The sequence below is a fragment of the Ursus maritimus genome, unplaced genomic scaffold (assembly GCF_017311325.1).
Source record: "Ursus maritimus isolate PB19 unplaced genomic scaffold, ASM1731132v1 scaffold_36, whole genome shotgun sequence".
In the NCBI taxonomy this organism is placed as follows: Eukaryota; Metazoa; Chordata; class Mammalia; order Carnivora; family Ursidae; genus Ursus; species Ursus maritimus.
In genome coordinates, this window is record NW_024426230.1 from 9,746,315 (window position 1) to 9,758,433 (window position 12,119).

The 12,119-nt window shown below is 40.9% G+C and overlaps 1 protein-coding gene across 1 annotated transcript in view; it reads left to right on the forward strand.

Moving 5' to 3' along the window:
* The window catches only part of NPAS3 (neuronal PAS domain protein 3), a 711,295-nt gene that overhangs the window by 4,107 nt on the left and 695,069 nt on the right, over positions 1-12,119 (forward strand). The gene's annotated exons all lie outside the window — the stretch shown is intronic.

The following is a 12,119-nucleotide window of genomic DNA, read 5'->3' on the forward strand; positions in this document are numbered from 1 at the left end:
GTTATGGAATATTGATTGAAGCAATAGTAACCTTTAATTAAATAAGTTATTCTATAGAAAATGTAAAGTAAGGTAAACATAGTTCCACTGAAGGCATGAGACTTTCCGGGTGGACTTTGCAAATATACTTTGGTGTGCTTTTTGTCTTCAAACTCTCCTTTTGTAGTGGAGTTCCATTTTTGAAAAAAAAAAATACCCTTTTTCCTTAAAAATCCTTTCTGAGTACAAGCTGGTGAGTTCTACTTTCATTTACTCCTCCCATTGGCTGTCCTGAATTTTCTTTCATGGTTTCCATTTTACAATCAGCAAATTCTAGAGCCAGTGAAGGCTGCTTTCTAAAAAGGAGACAAAATGGAAACCTGATGGAGCTGGGACTCTTCTCTGTATCTTTGCTACTTATTTTTCTCTGGCTTTATTTCTTGATATTCTGTTGCCTCGATAGTGTTATTGTTTTCAACAGAATTGGTGTACTTATAATGCAAAATTGTTACTGATTATTTTTTTAAACGTCTTGTTTTCTGTGAGTCATCCTTATTGTGGCTCTCGGTGGTCAGGTTTCTGTAACTTGCTAGTGATTCTGTGGCTTTGTTGTGATTCATGGATACTTCGAAGAAGCCTTTTGCTGTATCAGAAGGGGGATCCTTTAAGGACCATCTGAAAGCAGCAGTTGACTGTTGACCATTCAAGTAATTGGAGACCAACAGCCAACTGTTGTTCATTTGTAATTAAGCCAATTTCACGTGTCTGAAATTACTATCAGCCTAGAGGCGGAGGCTTGTCAGTTTAAAGCCAGGAGCCTGCATGAGGTCAGTAGGAATTCAGTCCACAGCAAGGCTGTCTTTCGAGCTGTAGGTATCATCTCGAGGGCTGGCTTTTTTCTTTTTTTTTTTAAAAGAATTTGTGTTGTTTGTAGTCAAGGTAGACACAGTAGGCTGCACAGCTGTGACTGCCAGGGAAAGTCACTAGGGGGATATTCATAACAAGGAAATATTGGCAAATAAATGATGAAGAAGGGGAGGAAATCCCCAAGATGTTAAATTGGAGCACTGTCACTGAGATGATTAATGGTGTTGTGTATTTTAGTGAAGACGCTTATCTGGATTGTCTTGAAACTATAGTGTACATTTAATAGCACCTATAAAAAAAAAAAAAAGCATGTGGTGCACGAACACCCTGAAGAGAAAAGTCCATGGACTCGGATTTTATTTTCCTGAGTGAGTACTTTCTTCAACTTAGTCTTTGGCTTCTGGGTATTAGAAAGCTGGTGTTAACGTTTGTTACATGGAAGTATGTATATTTTATGTAATACTAGTCGGCATTTATGTAGCTCCCATTCCTACAAGGTTGAAAATGTTCTTGTGAAAAAGCTGGGTACTTTTCCAACACTCTTGAGGGGTGAATGTTATTAATAATAGGGAAATGGTGATTGCTCAGATTTGCCTAGTTTTTCTGGGCAGACGGGCAGGGTTGGCCATAGGGCTACAGAAAATGAAGGACCAAACTTTCATCAATAATGCGGTTAGTTCTCTTTCAATTTCTGGTGAAGGGGTGGTTGTCCTGGAAGGAGGTCTAGCTTTCAGTTTTAAGCCATGAATATCCCGATTCTATGTACTTATCGCTTGCTTTCGGGGGTCTTTTATCAGTGATGGCAGGTGCCTTGTTGGGCGGTTACTTAACCTTCTTGGGTCTCAAAAATTACTACTAGACCTAGGGATAGGTACAGGCTGAAGGCATATAGTTCTATCTTCAGTGACCTTAGTCTATTTCAGCACTAGTTTTCAATTTTGCAGGCTCTACCCAAATAGTGGGATAGAGTCCATTTTAGTGGATCAAGATCAGAATTTAAAAAAAAAAGAGAATCGAGAATTTTAGTGCTTTGTACTTAATGAAAGTAAAATTTATTTTGTGAGGCTTCTGTTTTTGTTATGTTTGTGTAACTATATAAAACGTGTGTTCATGGGGGGAGCCCTGAGGTAGAACGTTTGTGTTTTACACCCAAAAAAGATTGAAAGCCTCTGTAATAGAGTTGCTAGGTAAGTGTATAAACATAATAATGCATGGGTGTTACATCATTGTGCGGATACAGTGGATTCTAAAGAAAGAAATGGTGAGGAATGAAATGGCTGCCCTATCCGGTCTCTCCTATCAGAATGTGCTGGTGTCGCCTTGCATGGGCCCTTGAGAATCGATTGTATGCTCATCTTTCCCATCCTGTGATCCCTGCCCTCATGTTAGTAACTGGAAATTGGGCAAAGTATTTGCACTATGGAAATTGGAAAATGCTGCAAATTAGGTGCCCTCCTGTCCCCAACGAGTTGTTAAATATTTACCAGCACGTCACGGGTCTCGATCCTTCCAACTGTAATCCTCTGGTTTTGTAATGGTGAATTTTCCTACTTTTTAAAACATTATGTGAGATTTAAATGGTGGGAGTTATTAAACAATTTTAGTAATGAAAACTTAAAGTATGCAGGAAAATAAAACCTGTGGTTAATTCAAAATATAATTTAGAATTTTAAAATGGTAGGTATCCTAACTTCTTACATTAAATGCTTATGACATGACTGACTTAAAACTTTGTAATCGGCGATCATTTTTTGGCAAAGGGTAGGAAAGCAGGGTTTTCAAAAACACTAACCATATAGTAAATATTTGAGAAGTTTTGTGTTAAGCAAACATTTTGGTAAGAACCAAAACTTAAAGAATTCAGACCTCTTTCTCCATTTTAAGCTGTCTTTAGTTTTGCAGTAATGTCTCTGGGTTTTAGTGAAATCATCTGTAAAATCATTGATTTGATTGGGAGATGCCACAGTTCTTTCCAATTACAATTGTCTTTTTTGTTTTTTGTTTTTCACACAGAAAAGTAAAAGCAGTGTGGAGAGTCTTAAAAAGAGAGAGAGAGATGCTCCCTCCATAATAACTATGAGAACTTTAAACTTCTAAATAAAGGCTAGAGAATATTTGAGTTGGTGGAAAGGAAATTTCCATGGAAGTTGATGGGATTTTACCACAAAATACAGTGGCAATCACCTGTGTTGATAGGTGATCGTGAGTAAGGGTAACTGGGAAGGAGTAAACTCAGCAAGGTCCTCATAGCCTCCAAGTTTGTCACAGTTTGGCCATGTGGTTGGCACTTCTGTAGCTGTGTTCAAGAACGATGATCTCACTAATATTTAGAGAAGATGGATGGGGAGACTGGAGCTTAAAGGACTACTGTTCAGTGAGCACAGGCTATACTGTTGCAATAGTTCCTGCAGGACCCATTTTGAACAAAGGGCTTTCACCCAGAGTTCCTTGTCTCTAAGTATAACCAAGATTGAGAAGGTGTTTGTCATTGACTAGACAGTTGTCACCTAAAGAGAAGGGGCCATTGGCAACATTGTGAGGGTTGTTTCCTGCCTCTCTAAGCCCCTTTACCTCCATGAAATTGATGCCACCTGGATACCTGGTTAGCGTTTCATGCCCAGGCCTCTACCCACGAGGCATTTTTGTCCATACCCTTCATTGCCTATCAGGTGTTGTTAACTGATAGTTACTCTTCTCAGGGCCATTTGCATTTTAATAAGCAACTCTGAGTGAAAGAATTCAAGCAAAAGTGGAGTTATTCTCCAATGGAATAATTTCAGCACCACAACGGGTATTGGAGAGATTAATTTCAGGCTGGAAAGGGAGAGGTGATCTCTTCTTCCTTTCCTGAAAAGCAGCAACGCAGAATGAGGGTGTTCTCTTGCTCAGCATAGTGTTAAGGCTGGCTTTGGCCAAGAGGCATGGGTTTGGAAATGGGCAAATCCAGACTACAAAGAGAGAAGGAATTAACATGGTCTGGGGACAAGAGGAGGAGAATGAGTGAAGAAGGAACTCACCAGTCTCCATCAGCTGTGTTGTGCCAGACATAGTGCTAACCACTTGCACGTGTTATCCCAATTAAGGAGAACAAGACAGGTTCCTTGTCAGGCAGGCTGCTGGGGGGATAGATGGTCACCTGTGCTGATGGGGAGGGAAAGGTCAAGGAGGCTCCAGCAGCAGCAGCAGTAGTGAATTCTTCTGGCTGTTTAACCTGATTGATTGATTGCAATTATACAGCCTCCCCACCCCCATGCCATTGGAATAATTTATGCCAGTTGTGTTTGGATCAGTAAATAACAAAGAAGTGAGAAAAGAGAAGTATACAATGAACTTCATAAAGAGCTCTAATAGAATCTGCATGTTAAACAGACATTGAACTTTGTAGCAAGAACTGCTTCAAGCCTTTCAACGTCCAAATGAATTCTAATTTCCACATCATGCCTTTCAGACCTCAGCATGGTTTCTGGTGGTTTCTCCCAGTTAATTTTAGCATCACACCAATGATTTTGCCCGTAAATGACTTGAAGTGGTGGTAGATCTTGGTAATGTGGATGGTATATTATTTAGGGCTAATGCCAGGCTAGCTCAAAAAGGAGCTAATTTATTCATTCATTTAACAACTATATTTTGATCTTCACCCATGGGTCAGGTCCTATTCTGCATAAAGTGACTTAGAGGTGAGTAAGGAAGCCTCTGCCCTGCAAAAGCCCAGAAGACTGATGTGAACAAGTAATTGGGATTCTGTGTAAGAGGTATCTCCAGGGAGGAGTGCAAACAATGGAAGTGGTCCGTGAAAGGGTTGTTATTATTTTTAACAATCGAGGTGCGCCCTGCCGTCTTGATGGTGGAAGAGATTTTGATTTGGGGTAGAGGTGCTTGAGGTAGTGATTTGGGCCAAAAGACCGGTATTTCTGGCATAGCAAATTGCAAAGGGCATACGTCAGGAGTAGAGGGCAGGATAAGGGTGACAGGACTTCAGTTTGGAGAAGGGGAAACCGAGGCATTGGGGTGGACTGCCATCCTGGGAGAGAGCCCTGCAGGAGCTTTCAGGAAAAGAAGAATGTGGCAGGGACAGCGAGTCAGTGAACAGCTCTCCAAGTTGCTTCACCCTCAGGCAGGAAACCCCTGGGAGTGGCTCACCCGCTCAGCCTTTCCTCTTTGTTGGGAAACTCTGTGTGTGTGTGTGTGTGTGTGTGTGTGTACGTGTGTACGTGTACGTACGTACGTACGTGTATGCGTGCTTTCCTTGGAGAAGGTGCAGTCCTGCTGGGTTTGTAATTTTGAAGTTACTTTTGACTTACAAACCTCTTGCAGGACTCTACCAGTATGAAATCCAGTTTAGGACCTGTCCACATGCTCACCGCTTTTCCCATCTTGAGGTGTTCCATATTTGGCCTTTCTCCTTCCAGACCACTTGTAACTCAAGATAAACTAATGGTGAGTGTAAAAATGGACAGGCACAGGAGGCTTGATTTAAAATGAAAGAATATTAATTGGCTTTACCCGAGTGTATATTTTCATCATGAGAGAAGAGCCTGCCTCGATTTTTAAAAATAATTGGCTACTGACACACCTGCAGTATGTAGGAGAACGCTCTAGAAATTTGAGAAGAGAAGGCAAAGGTCAAGGTGAGAGGAATAGAGCGACAATGAACCTTTTGTAGGCATGCTGTTGAACTACAGTGTCCAGAATCGCTCACGGTGGTTTCAGAGAGAGACAGGGAGACGAATGTGCTTGTGCCCAGATCTTAAAATAATACAGCAAGCTTCGTTAGACATAAACTATGGTTTTAATAAGTTCTTAAGAACAGCTTGTTCTGTGTGGTGATGGGAGTTCCGTGTAGATGTGTCTTGAGTGAGTTTTTGGACTTCGGTTATGTATTAGAGTGGAAGCATTATGCTTTTAGTCCTTGCAAGCAACATATTTTAAGGGATCCCTAAGTCTGCACAATAGTATTTCATCTCTGGTAGAGGTTGTTAAACCTCCTGGAAATGGACCGGAGTTTGATCCTCACCACATAATGATGAGATCTGGAATCGTGGCTGTTAACTCTTACTGCTTCTGTTTTCTCACTTCTGAAATGGAGGAAAAAAGAAAATGATCTCATAGCTGTTCTGAGAATCAGTGGGCTAACTGATGTCTTGACATTTTTTAAATCACAATAAGTTTAGGTTCTAGGTAGGATTATTACCACCATTTTACAGATAATAGGGTCTTACAGAGCTGGAACAGCTCACTTGAGGTTAAGCAGGTAGGATAAGGTAAAATTTAGTTTGGCCACACCAAACTGTCACTCACTGGCTCGCATCTGCTCTCCCATCCCCTTACCTGTTCTTGTAAGTTAAGTTTTATTAGAACACAACGATACCCATCCCCTTACACATTGTCTGCGACTGCGTTTGTGTTTCAGTGGCAGAGCTGAGTGGTGCTGACAGAGACCATATGGTCTACCCCGTCTCAAATGTTTACTGTGTGGCCCTTGCAGAAAGTTTGACCCTTGCGTTAAACCTCAGTCTGTTTCACTGAGAGCCTAAGGCCCACACCACAAAAACACTTACTATGGTGCTTGGCATTTGGTAAGTACCCATTGAATGAATTCTGCTGTGTTCCTCACTTAAGGTCCAACTGCTCATATCAAAGCACTACCGTCTGCAAAATGGAAATAATGAACATTCAGCTTCTAGTAGGATAAGCCACTATGGCTATGGAAATACTGAATTCTTAAAGGAACACATCCTAAATTGTCTTATATCTGCCGTTTATTACTGTGCTTTATATAATAGAAATGCAAGAAGAATTTCCATCTTCCTAGCAATCAAAGTACAGTACATCATTAAAGGGAATAATTGTGAACTTCATTGAATATTCAGAATCTGGTCAATTAACCTCATGCAACAGAAAATTTCATGTTCTTTGGAAATTTAAGAAAATAAAATCTTCCTCAAGAAAAAGTGTGGAATTGCCACTTAATTTTTGAGCAATACATTATACTATATAAGCAGTGTGCTTACAGTAGGAGGAATGCAATAGGACCTACCTTTTTTAATTAAGACTTATAATTTATAGATTTTGTAAGATTTTAAAGATTTTTAAAAGACTTTACAGATTTATAATACTTTCTTAAATAGTCTACCCAATAAGGAAGTGATGAGATTATGATTTCAACTTAACCCTGCTCAGAACTTTTATTTCCATGCAGGTCTATTATTGATTCTGGGAGCTCCCTGTCCTCTGCTCAGTAAATGGCCTCAGGTTTGGGTTTCTGTTCCTTTGGAGCTGAGGGAGCCACACTGTGTGTCCCATCAGCTTGCACTGAGGGATAATCTGGAGATTTCCTTTGACTAAGCCCAGTGCCATGGCTCTGGGTTGGTGAATTGGGGCTGGTGGGTTCCTACATTAGTTCTTTTTTCACTTGGAGTAGCTGAATATTCTCTTTTTGAGAATACAGCTATAATACATTTTCATTCTGGAACATTTGGAAAATGTGGATAAACATAGAGAAAAACATGAATGTCTTCTGTAATGGTACCACCCATAGACAGCCACTGTTCACGACTTGGTGTTTATCGTTATATAGAACTGTGTTGATAGGCGTGTCAACTCTGACAGATAGGTATCTACATATGTAGGCATTTTCTTGTGGATTCATGCTGAAGTTGTCTGAGCTGGGAAACTTCTGGGAACAAGTGTTCTAACTTGTATACAAGCAGCTTATTTAAGGGAAACTGTAAGCTGCATGGTCACCTTCCATCTAGAAACTGTTTTGCAGAGATTTCCTTTCGTGATTTTTTTTTTTCCTGTTGAAGTTTGTATCTCTTTTCTCAACTTTTCATCACTTTCTTAGGAATTTAAATTCTTGTGCTTGGAAGACAAAACAAACAAAGCAACAAACAAGAACTCTGGCAAGAACCAGTGATCTTAGTGGCATTAGTGATTGAGATTTTCAGCAGAAAAATCCCTCCCTACCACCTCAATTTTTTTTTTTTAATCTGGTACTTCATTCTTAGAAATTGTTTTGAAAGAGGATGAAGCTAAGGCTGAGAAGGGTGTGTGGGTTATAGTAACAGAGCTTTTTAAGATTGTGTCATGTACGTGTATGAGAAGAAGTAACTGCTGGATGATGAGGTGGAGTTTTCTGGTCGCCTTACAAACTCTGACGTGCCACGTCAGCTGCATCGTTCTTGAGGGTGCTTCTAAAGTGAATTCTATTTACTGTGTTCAGCACGGAGATATTTTGATCTAGTTTTCAAAGCAGAGAGAAGTCTGGGTCCTGGGAGGATTTTGTTTGAATGGCCAACATGTAAGGAAAGAATTCTTGGGTGATTTTTTTTTTTTTTCCTCCTCCCCATTGTCAAACTTGAGACCTTTGTTATTCACTTAGCAGGGTGAGGATTCTTTGGAATTGACTGTTTGAGATTTATATGATTTAAATAGACGATCCCCGTATCTTTTTTAAAACCCAATTGCCCTTCCCTCCTTCCCCATCAGCCCAGTTATAAAGAATCTCTGCAATAAATAGTAAATGCAGTAGGATTTCTATATTAGGCAATGTAGCGAGCGTCACTCTTTGCTTTTTCTTACTAGGTACCAACGAGGAGAGTCCGGCTTCTTGCACTAGCAGCTGTCCTCCCTTGCATTTTAATGAACATAAGTTTTCATAACAGCATCATTTTCTTGACCATTGCATGTCAGTGGTGCTCAGGGTGAATCAGAGCCAATTGCTTGCCTTGGCCTTGAAACCAGGAGGTACACGGTCTTCTTGATGATTCTCTTCTTCCATTCTTCAACTCCACTAACAAAACTGTTTTAGGGGTGAAATCGAGTGTCTGGTACCGTCAGGCATGGAGCCTGCTGTCTTGGATGCTTTAGACACCAGCTAGATTTCCTGGTGAAGAAATTTGCAGTAATTACGGAGAGGTCTTTGCTCACTTCCAGGGAAGGAGCTTGTTTTTCTAGGGACTACCTAACTGCTTGATGGCCTGAAAGGGGAAAAATAAGCAACCAGCTCTGATTCTCATCCCCCTGGAAAAATTAATCATGTGTCCTAAGTCTTGAATTAGTAACAGTGAAAGCAGTCACATTCATGTCACCATGTTTTTTAAAAGGAGAGGTTTGGAGACCTATCCAGTGGGGAGGATGGTAGGGGGATTTCTTGAGCTGTTGTAAAGTAGATGATCAATAAATTCATCTGATAAAAGGATTGTTTATCCTCTTTTCTGAATGCTGCTTTTAAGAGCTAGTAACAAATTTATGAGACTGGTAGGAATAAAGAAAGCTTTTTTTTTTTTTTTTAATTTACTGTACTTGTGAAAGGTCTTGGGAAAGGGAAGACTAGAAAACTAAAATTATGGGCCAGTGGATTTTAAATAGAAGACATTTTTATAAGAATCTAGTGGCAAGTTTGGTTTACTTGTACCACATACAACTTTACCGGCTCTCTTCAGGGGAAATCTGCCATACACAAATGATTGCTGGGATATACCATGTCCTCCAAACTTGAGGCTCTGAGCTGTAGAGAGAAGAGAATGAATATAGCTGCATTCTTCACAGAAAGAACATTCACTGCTCACAGATGCTGAGGTCTTTCATTGTGAGGCAAAATTGATCCTTCCAGGGACAATAGAAGTTTTAACTCTTGACAATGAAGTTGTGGTGGAGTTTCACCATTCCTGCTTCCGTGTTGGCTGGTTTTCCAAATGCAGTGAGGTAGAGGAGGCTGAAATCAGAAGTAACCTATTCCAACTACGGTGTTCTGTGGTCTCTAGACGTCATTGTAATTGACGCCCCACATCCGTGTTTGAAGCAAGTAAGTAATAAGCTCATTTGGCGCTCAAGAAAATGAAGGCTCAGAGGTTAGGCAGGTTGTTCAACTCACACAGCTAACGTTTAATCAGAGGACTATTTATGGCGGACCAAGTCACGTCAGTGTGGCCCAGCAGCTCAGTCACTTTCAATTGGATGATATGGCTCATTGGAGCAGGATACTTGTCCACAAAAAACATCCACTTTCTATTTGAGTGTAGTCTGTGGAAATCTAGTTCTGTGAAAGCACAAGACCCTGAGGAATTGAAAGACTTACCTATAGAAGAGGGTGAGTGTGTTGTGTTTGAACACTACTTGTTGGACGTCCTCTGTGTGCACAGCTGTGTGTTCTCCAGTATGGGGGCAGCTAGGTCTGCCCTTGGGAAATTTCATGTGTCAGTACACTGCAGTTATCACACAAAAGTGGATAAATCCCAAGTTTTTAATCTTCAGTCTTACCTCTTTGCCAACCTGTAGTTTGGAAATTTTAAAACTCTTGAGGTTTCTACTTAGGATTTCCTTGACATCAATTCACGCATGTAATGACCAACAAATGTGCAAGCACTTCTGTGGACATTGCCAGTTAATCCTTAGAGCAACCCAGTGAACTGTTTTATCTCTGTCTTCTATGAAAAACAAAAAAACAAACCCAACACCAAACAAAAACCCTTTGAGTCCTAGCGGTTACGTATTGTGAGCACTCTCACACAGCTGCTACATGGCGTGGCCCGCCTGCAGAGTATGACCTTCCTCCTCTCCCAGGCTGGGGTTCCCTCCAGGACCATGCCGCTGTGCCCCCGAACAGAGCTCTGCATCTTCCTTAGAATGCTACTCTTCTACCCTATACTTCTTCTGCTCTGTCTTCATTCTTATAGTCGTTCAGTCTCACTCTTGGACTCCTCTTCCATTCTCCCTTTCTCGTCTCTAATAACATGTTTATAGTGTGATCTCATGTGGAAAAAACTTACCTTCTGTTTCCATCCCCTTGACTTAAATTATTATCTCATGCCTAACTTGTTGCAGTCTCCTGTTCAGTCTTCTTATCTCCTATCTCCTTGAATTTAAGTGAAATTCTAGAGTCCTGCTGTATACAAAGACCATGAAAGGGAATGCAAAAATCTTTTTTGGGCTACCCTATAGTTATCAGATTAAAATCTTGTTTCTAACATGGTTCCTTGCTCAAAGTCCTCAATGGTTTAATCTTACTGTATGGGGTCTATAGTCTTACCTTAGTATTCAAGATCTAATTTGCCCCCCACCTCCGCAGTGAAGATACCTCCCAATGGAAACTCTCTGCTCCTATCTATGAACTATGTCCACTTAATCTTGTTAGGTGCAACACACACCCTGACTCTGTGCTTTAGCTTTATTCACAGTGGTTTCTCTCTTTTCAGTTCAACCTATTTATTGGGTACCTTCTATAACCAGGAACTAATACGTGGGATGTATAGCGAACTAAGACTGTTTCTGTCCTGAAAGTTAGAGAGTGTTAGAGACAGATAGTAAACAGCAAAAGTTACAAACCAAACACACCATATTGTCTATTCAGTGGTGGTCAGTGCTGTGGCACAAAAATGCAGAAGGTTAAGAAGGAATTAGGAGTGCTTGGTGTAGGTGGCTCTATTATGGTTTCAAGTAGGTGTAAACCCATTTAAAAAGATACTTGAGTGAAGACTCCTAGGAATTGAGGGAGTTGGGCCTCCAGATAGCCCTGGGGAAAATACTCCAGGCAGAGTGAGCACCTGCCATAAAGGCGCTGAAGAGCTTTTGTTGCTTTCGAGGAATGGGGGGAGGCTGGTGGGTCAGAAAGAGCAAGGACTGCAGCTGGAGGCAGGTGAGAGAGGGTGTGGGGGGCCAGCACACAGGACTCTGGCAGGTGAGGTAAGGCCCTTGGCCTTTACTCCACCTGCAATGGCTTTTTGGGAGGATTTTTGTCTTAAAGAGTAACGGGATCTGACTGAAGTTTTAGAATTCGTCTGGCTGCTAGCTGAGTCCATGTGTCAGGGGGCCATGGGTGGAACCAGGGAGACTATTATGGTCATCAAAGTGGTTGACGTGCAGGGTGTGGAAGTGGAGGTGGGGACAGGAATTTGGATTCTGATGTATTCTGAAGGAAAAGCCAGCAGGATTTGCTGATGGAGTGTATTGAGAGGGGATATAAAAGAGAGAAAGAAGTCAATATTGAATCTGAGATTCAATTCTAATGCATCATTTACTCTGTATCACACATGCGGTGGCATTCAATCGTATATATGCAAATAAATACCTTTTAGGAACTCTTAAATTGAAAGAGGAGGCAGGTCGTAAACTTCTAAGAGGATGAAAGACTACGTGTCTGTCTATGGATGGATATCTTAGTAAGATTGCAGGTTCCTTTAAGATATTGATTCATTTATCAATCCACAAACCTTTCTAAGGTACTTATTAAAAGCCAGTGGTCTTCTTACCTTGTCAGTAGGTGCCAAATGGAA